Source organism: Pocillopora verrucosa, unplaced genomic scaffold (genome assembly GCF_036669915.1).
Source record: "Pocillopora verrucosa isolate sample1 unplaced genomic scaffold, ASM3666991v2 scaffold_24, whole genome shotgun sequence".
NCBI classification, from domain to species: Eukaryota; Metazoa; Cnidaria; class Anthozoa; order Scleractinia; family Pocilloporidae; genus Pocillopora; species Pocillopora verrucosa.
The window spans coordinates 7,501-18,235 of record NW_027078179.1 but is presented as its reverse complement, the minus strand read 5'-3'; the positions used below and the strand labels follow the sequence as shown (position 1 = coordinate 18,235).

At 46.2% G+C, this 10,735-nt stretch overlaps 5 non-coding genes and 1 pseudogene across 5 annotated transcripts; 2 read left to right on the top strand and 4 right to left on the bottom strand.

The window, feature by feature from the left end:
* Nucleotides 1-509: 509 nt before the first annotated feature.
* On the top strand, nucleotides 510-628 carry LOC136278540 (5S ribosomal RNA). The gene has a single exon (XR_010716388.1). It is a non-coding gene; the product is annotated as a 5S ribosomal RNA (ribosomal RNA).
* A 983-nt stretch (nucleotides 629-1,611) lies between these two features.
* Nucleotides 1,612-1,775, bottom strand: LOC136278532 (U1 spliceosomal RNA). The gene has a single exon (XR_010716385.1). It is a non-coding gene; the product is annotated as a U1 spliceosomal RNA (small nuclear RNA).
* Nucleotides 1,776-4,248: 2,473 nt separating this feature from the next.
* On the bottom strand, nucleotides 4,249-4,438 carry LOC136278533 (U2 spliceosomal RNA). Its single transcript, XR_010716386.1, has one exon. It is a non-coding gene; the product is annotated as a U2 spliceosomal RNA (small nuclear RNA).
* A 504-nt stretch (nucleotides 4,439-4,942) lies between these two features.
* Nucleotides 4,943-5,061, top strand: LOC131798332 (5S ribosomal RNA). The gene has a single exon (XR_009341294.1). It is a non-coding gene; the product is annotated as a 5S ribosomal RNA (ribosomal RNA).
* Nucleotides 5,062-6,044: 983 nt separating this feature from the next.
* Nucleotides 6,045-6,208, bottom strand: LOC136278528 (U1 spliceosomal RNA). Its single transcript, XR_010716381.1, has one exon. It is a non-coding gene; the product is annotated as a U1 spliceosomal RNA (small nuclear RNA).
* A 232-nt stretch (nucleotides 6,209-6,440) lies between these two features.
* Nucleotides 6,441-6,619, bottom strand: LOC136278536 (U2 spliceosomal RNA; annotated as a pseudogene).
* Between the last annotated feature and the right edge of the window lie 4,116 nt (nucleotides 6,620-10,735).

Genomic DNA, 10,735 nt, shown 5'->3' with positions numbered 1-10,735 from the left:
GATGCCGAAGCATGCCCTGGGTGAGGGGGGTGGTCGAGGGATCCTTCCCACGGTTTATGGTGGATAGTAGCAGGTCGCCCCCACAAGCCCTTGCGAGTCCCGCAGACGGTCCCAGAGGCTGACCCGTTTGGTATCTCCTCACTGTAAGATTTTAAAGCCAGATACACGCACCTACGGAGCTAAAACATTGTATAATAGGTTTTTAGGACACGTTATGTCTCTTGGGACCCCTCCCTCCCCTCCCTAGGGAATAGTGCTTCAAATCGATGCTCCTCAATGTGTTAACTGGGTTGAGGAAAATACATTAGGGTTAGGTAACGACTTCGGGGTTAGGGTAACCATTTCTTAGGGTTAGGGTAACAATTTCTTAGGGTTAGAGTATCGATTTCTTAGGGTTAGAGTAACGAAACTAGGGCTTTAGAATTTCAAATTCGCCTACACTCAGGGATGTGGCCGCTTTACAGCCTGAACCTGGCCGATAACAAGCAGAATTTCGACCCCATTTCCTCGTCTACGACCATACCACAGGGAAAGCACCGGTTCTCGTCCGATCACCGAAGTTAAGCCCTGTCGGGCGGGGTTAGTACTTGGATGGGTGACCGCCTGGGAATACCCCGTGTTGTAGGCTTCAATTTTTTGTCTTGCGAACATCTCTAAACGTTTTATCCCAATAAATAGCTCTCCATACACCACAATTTCACATAGAGAGCCGTAGGTGAGTGAGGAACAAAATCAAAGCAAAAAACGAGGGGGGGAAAACACCTTTTTGTCAAAAATCGGCCAGCTAATGGCGAAAACTCTAGTGCGATCGACTTTTCTTACAGAGCGCGCGCGAGCGAGTGAGCACGCGCGAGATGAACAGTTTATGATGTCAAATTCTACTTCTGTGATATCAAATCATTCCAAATAACGAACGAAAAAATGAATAGGAAAAAAACGCACACTTCTGAGACGCAGTTTTAAGCCATCGTGACGTGGCAAAACACTCGCACACTTCCAAGAGGAGGCGCGCGAAAAACGGCACTGAAAGTCGACAATGGTTGGATTCAGACTGCAAACGAATCGGGAAAAAGGTTCGATACTTTTACTACTCTGCTAGTTTGTTTCCTTCCCTCGTTCATTCGTTCACTCGCTTGCTCGCACAAAGGATACACTAACGATAGCAATAGCATTTCTAAAAGCGGCTCCAGTGACAATAAAACCGCTCAAAAGGTTCAAAGTGTACTCACGGTCCAAGTCGAATGCCCTTCTATGCTCGCTCGCTCGGTCGATCGGCCGTTTGGTTTCCTTTCATTTCCTTTCCCTTCGCGCGCATAGCACAGCACGGCACGGCACGCACAACCTGCAAATACAAACGAACAGGACTTTACACACAATAGAGCAGACAGGCCTTGAACAAAAACAGCCAGCAAAGTTACGCACCGCCCCGAAACTCACCTTGTTTCCTTCCTCCAGTCTCTCCAATGCACTTCTACCCCTCCAAACGTGCCAACACCTTGGCCAGTTGTGCGTCCTTTGCTTTCTTTGCAAGTCTACCGGTCCACTGCAAAAGCAAAAATACCCTCGATAGTCAGTAAGAGGGCCATATAGACATAGTTTGGATGACTTTTGCGGGGACGAGCGCGAACGCAGGTCCCCACTACCAGAAATTATACGCTCGAGTTACCCACATTTGGGGTAATCGCAAGGGTCAACCCAGTCGAAGTGCAATGAAAGGGCCTCGCCTTGAGAGGACTGCCTCCTTGATCACAGTACCTCCCGCGTCAGGTAAGTTTTTTTATATTTAAGGTGAACGGCCAGGCTCCCGTGAGGGCGGTGCAATGCCTGCCGATCTCAGACCTAATCCAACCCATGGCTGAAAGTGCAATGCCTTAGGGTTGGGTCCACCATAAACCGAGGGCCACCAGACACCAACTTCGTTGGGGAATCGAACCCCACCTCGCAAACATTGAACACACTCACACCCAAAAATTGAACACGCCCACTCCAAAACAAACGAACAAAAACGGATACAAAAACATAGAAAAACTATTATTTACAATATTACATTATTTAAAACCAGGACTTAAATACTTTATTCACATATTATTTACTTAGATAGTATTGTTTACTAATATTTACTACAATTTCTTCCTACATTTCGGAACTCCCACAACAGAAGGGGGGGCAGAACGCTTCAGCAGCTCTGCAGCAAGAACTGCAGCAGTAGGGACCACAGGACGAGACTTAGAAACGCCATCATTTACAACATTAATTACACTATTATCCACATTGGTACTGGTAAAATTACAAACTGTGGCCTTCTTAACCCACAAAGCCTTGGCGGGAAGCCTCCGACATTGCCGACCATTGAGGTCCACAAACTCCACACACAAAACGTTATCATGCTCCGTAGGACCAATCTGGTCAACAAGAGAGCCCCTGAAACCAATCAAAAAGGAAGGGTCCCCCTGTACTTCAAGAAGATACTGCGCAAAACCCACTTCAGACTGCTCACCACTCGTATCCACTCTAGCGATACGAAGAAGATTTGGATCCACACTGAGAGACACCCCATTTTCCAAAACTACCGACACCAACTCCAAAAAATCCGTAGGGGAAACCTCACGCACCCTCATATCCCTGTAGGACAGAACAAAGGCTTGATCCTTAGAACAGCGGCATAACTCATCCCGATACCACTTCAAAACCTTCCTACGAATAACAGAATCTGCGGGGGTCTGCACATCCTCAGTCACTACAGGGACCGGGGGGGCTAGCCCCAACTCAACAGGAGCACTAACTCGACTAGGGACAGGAACAGGGGTACTAACAGCAACCTCATCCTCCACATTAGCATCCACAGCATCCTCAATCGTATCCGAAACCTCATTCTCCACAACCCCATCTTCAACCACACCCTCGACTACATCCTCATCATCCTCATCCGAAACCACATTCTCCACAACCACATCTTCAACCGCACCCTCAATCACATCCACAACCACACCCTTATCCAAACCGGCAGAACTTTCAGAGACAACAGGCACAACAGTCCCAGAGGGGTCAGGGACCGCCTCAGGGACAGCTGCCTCTGTTGGAACAACAGACTGACCCCACGGCCGGACACACGCATGCGCTTTGTGGTCTGGGGAACCACACCTTCTACATTTTCCGTTGAACTGGCAATCTGCGGCCTTATGGCCATTAACTTTACATATCTGGCAGAACGGAGGGATACCCCTATACCAAACCCGCACAGGATAGTCGTCAATGCGGAACTCAGCAGGGACTGGATCCGATAATAACATCCTAAGAATCCGTGACCCAGTTAGAAGGCCCGGAATTCCTGAAAAATTCTGGTGCTTAATACTGATAACTTCTCCGTATTTTCTTAGCTCATCACAGATCAGAGCATCGTCACCTTCGGCAGGAAAATAGTGTACATACACAAAAGACGGCGGCTTATCAGAAGACGTCACACTAAGATCGTGCCCATCCAACGCCAGTGAACCCATACGCACAAATTCTTCTTTGTCTGAGACATTCTTAAAAGTAATACGAATCAAGCCCCTAGGGCAAAACTGAATGGCAGAAAGCCTTTCAAAATCAATATGCTCCCTAAGGAGAGCCATCACACGGTCCTTATCATAATTAGCCAACATCACTGACGCGTGAATCACGCACGTCCTGACACACTCAACACCCATGGCAAAAACAAACAACCCAAAAGTGGATGGGTGACCCGAAAAAACGGCAAAACCTGTGAGCTGGCAAAATACCACACTCAACAGGCCAAAAAAGCCAAGAAAAAGCCAATCCAGCCCAAGACTGGAAAAACAACCAGAGACTGGCTACCCCAGGTTACGGCAAGGAGCCGAGCATGAGTCCCTGGGAGGGTCACCAGAAAAAAACAGCCAAACCAGAACACAATAATACTTACAAAAAATCCTGCTTCTTTAATCCAAAGACACTTGTGAATCCACGAATCCACGCGCGATACTATAACGCAGGCAAAACCCGCGTCAGGTAAGTATGCTTTTTCAGCGTCTGCCCTCGGTGAAAAAATCCACTTACCCCTAGGTCCTTGTGGTAGTGCTTTGCGCACTTCAGAAAACGTAGGCCAGCGGCCGTTCCTGCCATTGTCTGTTGTCTGAATTATCATCCCTCTTTCACCTCTTCCCCCTCTAAGGGCGGGCGGGGCTCCTGTAAACATAAAAGAATGCTATACCGTTGACTTTGTTTTGGATTGAATGTGTCTTCCCCAGAGGGAAGTGGGCCGCACTCGGAGGTAGTGCTATACCGAGGCAACCCGTGGCTGGGACGAGGCAAGCCTCTTTTCCACAGCCCAGTTCCAAAAATCAGTTTAATATATGAGCTGCTCAATGAGCAGCGTCAGATATTAAGCTGATAAGAACAGATACTACACTTGATCTTAGCCAAAAGGCCGAGAAGATGCCGAAGCATGCCCTGGGTGAGGGGGGTGGTCGAGGGATCCTTCCCACGGTTTATGGTGGATAGTAGCAGGTCGCCCCCACAAGCCCTTGCGAGTCCCGCAGACGGTCCCAGAGGCTGACCCGTTTGGTATCTCCTCACTGTAAGATTTTAAAGCCAGATACACGCACCTACGGAGCTAAAACATTGTATAATAGGTTTTTAGGACACGTTATGTCTCTTGGGACCCCTCCCTCCCCTCCCTAGGGAATAGTGCTTCAAATCGATGCTCCTCAATGTGTTAACTGGGTTGAGGAAAATACATTAGGGTTAGGTAACGACTTCGGGGTTAGGGTAACCATTTCTTAGGGTTAGGGTAACAATTTCTTAGGGTTAGAGTATCGATTTCTTAGGGTTAGAGTAACGAAACTAGGGCTTTAGAATTTCAAATTCGCCTACACTCAGGGATGTGGCCGCTTTACAGCCTGAACCTGGCCGATAACAAGCAGAATTTCGACCCCATTTCCTCGTCTACGACCATACCACAGGGAAAGCACCGGTTCTCGTCCGATCACCGAAGTTAAGCCCTGTCGGGCGGGGTTAGTACTTGGATGGGTGACCGCCTGGGAATACCCCGTGTTGTAGGCTTCAATTTTTTGTCTTGCGAACATCTCTAAACGTTTTATCCCAATAAATAGCTCTCCATACACCACAATTTCACATAGAGAGCCGTAGGTGAGTGAGGAACAAAATCAAAGCAAAAAACGAGGGGGGGAAAACACCTTTTTGTCAAAAATCGGCCAGCTAATGGCGAAAACTCTAGTGCGATCGACTTTTCTTACAGAGCGCGCGCGAGCGAGTGAGCACGCGCGAGATGAACAGTTTATGATGTCAAATTCTACTTCTGTGATATCAAATCATTCCAAATAACGAACGAAAAAATGAATAGGAAAAAAACGCACACTTCTGAGACGCAGTTTTAAGCCATCGTGACGTGGCAAAACACTCGCACACTTCCAAGAGGAGGCGCGCGAAAAACGGCACTGAAAGTCGACAATGGTTGGATTCAGACTGCAAACGAATCGGGAAAAAGGTTCGATACTTTTACTACTCTGCTAGTTTGTTTCCTTCCCTCGTTCATTCGTTCACTCGCTTGCTCGCACAAAGGATACACTAACGATAGCAATAGCATTTCTAAAAGCGGCTCCAGTGACAATAAAACCGCTCAAAAGGTTCAAAGTGTACTCACGGTCCAAGTCGAATGCCCTTCTATGCTCGCTCGCTCGGTCGATCGGCCGTTTGGTTTCCTTTCATTTCCTTTCCCTTCGCGCGCATAGCACAGCACGGCACGGCACGCACAACCTGCAAATACAAACGAACAGGACTTTACACACAATAGAGCAGACAGGCCTTGAACAAAAACAGCCAGCAAAGTTACGCACCGCCCCGAAACTCACCTTGTTTCCTTCCTCCAGTCTCTCCAATGCACTTCTACCCCTCCAAACGTGCCAACACCTTGGCCAGTTGTGCGTCCTTTGCTTTCTTTGCAAGTCTACCGGTCCACTGCAAAAGCAAAAATACCCTCGATAGTCAGTAAGAGGGCCATATAGACATAGTTTGGATGACTTTTGCGGGGACGAGCGCGAACGCAGGTCCCCACTACCAGAAATTATACGCTCGAGTTACCCACATTTGGGGTAATCGCAAGGGTCAACCCAGTCGAAGTGCAATGAAAGGGCCTCGCCTTGAGAGGACTGCCTCCTTGATCACAGTACCTCCCGCGTCAGGTAAGTATGCTTTTTCAGCGTCTGCCCTCGGTGAAAAAATCCACTTACCCCTAGGTCCTTGTGGTAGTGCTTTGCGCACTTCAGAAAACGTAGGCCAGCGGCCGTTCCTGCCATTGTCTGTTGTCTGAATTATCATCCCTCTTTCACCTCTTCCCCCTCTAAGGGCGGGCGGGGCTCCTGTAAACATAAAAGAATGCTATACCGTTGACTTTGTTTTGGATTGAATGTGTCTTCCCCAGAGGGAAGTGGGCCGCACTCGGAGGTAGTGCTATACCGAGGCAACCCGTGGCTGGGACGAGGCAAGCCTCTTTTCCACAGCCCAGTTCCAAAAATCAGTTTAATATATGAGCTGCTCAATGAGCAGCGTATCAGATATTAAGCTGATAAGAACAGATTTTTAAGTTTTGAAATTGATTTATTTAGAATAAATCTATATACAGAATAAAAGTGCGAAACGCACGTGGGCTTGGCCCTTACTTATTAATTATAAATCGAAAGAAAGTTCCAAAGTCCAAACAAAACTAATTAATCACTAATAAAGTCCAGAAGAGGTCCATGTAAAGTCCGTATTTACACTAAATATTACTAATTATTACTATTCCTTACACTAATATACCTAATGTACCTAAATAAATTAAGGCTAATTATTGACATTCCTTAACCTAATACACCCTAACCTAATGCACCTAAATAAATCTTAAGCTATCAATTAACTAATGAACCTAAAAAGTTGTTACTATTACTAGGTCAATTAATTACTATTTACAGAAATATTTACATCAATAATTTATAAGAATCGCCATCGAAACGGCAAAGACCTGGAGCCTCCCAAACATTCTTAAACTCCGAAAACGGAAGCCGAAAAAAATCACAAGCTACTCTGTTCCTGACATCACCGAGGATATAACGAATCATACCCTCGGGAGTGTCATTTCCGTTATGAAAGGTAGCTTTATTGCGAAACTTCCAGACACCGTACAGAATCGTTTTGATTAAGAAGCGGGCTAACTGAGCCTTTTTAGGGCTAACGGGAGCCCAACGGAAAAAGAAAACACGAGTACACGATGGCAAGAAAGGAAAGCCAAGAAGAGAAGAGAGAACAGGAGAGAAGAACGACCACACACGTTTCACACGAACACAGTTAAGAAAACAATGATCAATTGTCTCTTTACGGGAGCAGGACGCGCATTTGTCAGAGTCGATATACCCCCAATTTTTTAGGGAGTCGCGTACCTTCACAGCGCGGAGGACAATTAACCAAAGTATATCGTTTTTATAGTTTTCGGAAAAATCATCCCTAACAGAAACCCAGAAACGGTCGAGATCAAAATCTATCGGAAGAAAGGCAGACCAAAAGCGATGGAGAATCGGGGAGGCAGAATTCTCTCTCAAGAGAGCTAAATAGCACTTCTTGGAAGAGAAAACAAAATCTCGCCACTCTTGGTGGGAAACGATCCCGCGAAGAGAGGCGAGAATCGAAAAGCATTTCTCATAATAGGGTGTCAAATTCTGTGTGCTCGGAGTGGAGTTGTCACGAAGAGAACGCCACTCCGGCCGGCAAGAAGCAAGTCTAGAACCTAGAAAATATTTGGTTAGGAAAAAAGACTTCGACTCGCGATCATCGAGAATAGAAATGAGGGACGCCAACTTAAGAGAATCGCTTTTGGTCTGAAAGTTAAAAATGCCGAGACCACCCTTCCCGAGGGACTGGTGGCAAGTCATCCGGCTAACCGTTTCAATGCGGGATCCCCAGAGAAAAGGCCAGACTAAATTGTTAATTTTCGAAACCACCCATTTAGGGACACACAACACAGCAGAGAGATACAAAAGTTTACTAATCCCCAACACATTGATTATGAGGGATTTACCGACAAGGAGAGAGATCGAGATTTCCAGAGATTAAGATGTTTCTCTAATTTCTCGAGCTTTGGTCGCCAATTATCGGCATCGGTGTCGGGGCCAAAAACAACGCCTAAAATTTTCATTTTCGTCACCCACTTGAGGCCAAGCGGCTGGTCGCCGCGCGAACGCCATGCTCCCAGCCACATGGCCTCAGTTTTTGCGACGTTGAGACGAGCTCCAGACCCACCCTCATACACATTGATCATGTTAAATAAAGATTGAAGGGAACGATAGGATTTAACAATACAGGTCGTATCATCAGCATAAACACCCACTTTATAACATAAACCTCGTGCGCCCGGAAGGAGAAAGCCCTCGATATCTGGATTATTTCGGATTTTGCACGCAAGAGTTTCAACACAAAGAATGTACAACAAGGGAGACAGGGAATCTCCTTGTCTCACCCCGCGGGATAAAGGTATCGTGTCTGACAACCACTCGTTCACAATAATGCGCATGTTAGCGCCATTATATAGGGTATTGATCCAGAAACAAAAGGATGGACCAAAACCGAAACGAGACAATAAATTTAACAAAAAGGTGCGATTGACACGATCGAAAGCTTTCTCTTGATCGAGGCTAATCAAAATACCGGTCTCATTAGTACGATCGATATGATCTAGCACATCTCTAAGAACGTGCAAATTCGATGTAATTTTACGTCCGGGCACAGAACAGGTTTGATCAGGATCAACGATAAATTCTAGAACCTTAGAGAGACGAAGAGAAAGAACTTTGGAGCAAATTTTATAATCGACATTCAAAAGAGAAATCGGTCGCCAGTTTTTCAGATCTTTACGGTCACCTTTTTTAAAGATGACACGCGTATTACTTGTCTTCATAGACTCACACATCTCCCCAGCCCGATAACAGGCATTAAGGACACGGCACAGGTGCGGACCTAGCCGATCCCAGAATTTGACATAAAATTCAACAGAAAGGCCATCGGGGCCAGGTGCCTTATTGCTGTTCATTTTCTTTAACGCAAGGGTCATTTCATCAAGCGTCATCTGGCCTTCGCAAGACGACGCTTGATCGGGAGAAAGTTGACGCGGCAGAGAGGACAAAAGGTCGTCCTGCAAGGTCGCGTCAACAGGCTCTTCGGAAAAAAGACGCGAGTAAAAATCAACGTGCGCTTTTTCGATCTCCTCCTGAGAGGAGACTTCGGTGCCATTTAGATCGTAAACTGAAGAGATGTGTGATCTCTGAGCTTTGATTCTCTGCAAGTTAAAAAAGTAACGGCTAGGCCGCTCGCCTTCTTCCAGCCATTGTGCGCGGCTCCGAATCATGATCCCCTCGATTTCTTTAACGCGAAGGGCTTTCAACTGGCTTTCCGTGTCAGAAATCAAAACGGAGACGGTGTTGTCTCCACCAACTAAACGTTGACGGAGACGAATTAACTTATTCGTTAAATATACCTGCTTTTTACGCAACCGCCTCCGTTTATTACGCGAAAAGGCGATCGATTCCTCTTTGATGGACAGTTTCAAGAACTCCCACCAATCCTGAAAGCTCGCGAAAGAGGGCAAAAAACGTAGATGACAATCAATCAATTTTTCTATAGTGGTACAAAAGTCCTTATCTTTCAGAAGGGAATTATTAAAATTCCACACACCCGGGCCACGTTTGACCCCGGTGGGAATGTCAAAGACGAAGGAAACAAAATCGTGATCGGAAATTGGACAAGGTGAGATGTTGCACTCCACGCCGGGTGACAACAACTCCCTTGAAACCAAAAACTTGTCAAGTCTACTCCCGATAGACAAGGACGAATTGAACCACGTAAATTCCCTTGAGCCGGGATGCAAATTGCGCCAAACATCAACAAGAGCAAAATCATTTTTCAAAGACTCGTATTCTTTGTGAATAGAAACGTTTCCACCAAATTTATCGAGAACGTTATCGTAACAATTAAAGTCCCCTCCGATGATGATTGCATCGGAAGGAATAAAAAATTCGTGGAGAGAATCAAAGAAAATCTTTCGCTCTGCAAGATTAGTGGGAGCGTAAATATTAACTAAATTCACCTCTACACCGTTGCTCCTGATCAAAATACTGACAATACGACCGTGTGAGTCTTTTTTCCAAGAGACAATCTCATCAGAACATTTCGACGAAATTAAAGTAACCACACCACCCTGTCTACCAGAGGCTGGAGACCAGAAACAACGGCCCAGCCATCTGCGAGACAGGGATTTAATAGTGGATTCAGAACTGACTAGGGTTTCTTGAACAAAACAAACATCACAGTTGGAAGATTCGATCGAATCAAACAAAAAATTATGAGTAAGGGGACTAGCAAAACCCCTTGCATTAACAGTTAAAAGCTTAAAAGGAAAACTCTTGGAAAAAAAGACTCACGCAACATAATTAAACTCACTTATGTGGAGGTTTTTTCTTGCCCTTCTTTGTGCGTTTCGGCGATGCATCCGCCGATTTCCTCTTTAAATCCATGGTGGCGTTCATGCCATCTTCCGAGCAGTCGAGCGGCGACGGAGAAGGATCAAGAACAGGTTCAGAGGGAAGAGAAGGCGTTGATTTTGCAGAGAGAGGAGAAGAAGAACGTCTAGTAGCGGCCGAAAGGGAGTCAGAAAGAAGAGCAGGAATACGATGTCGCGGCGGGTCGGGCACAG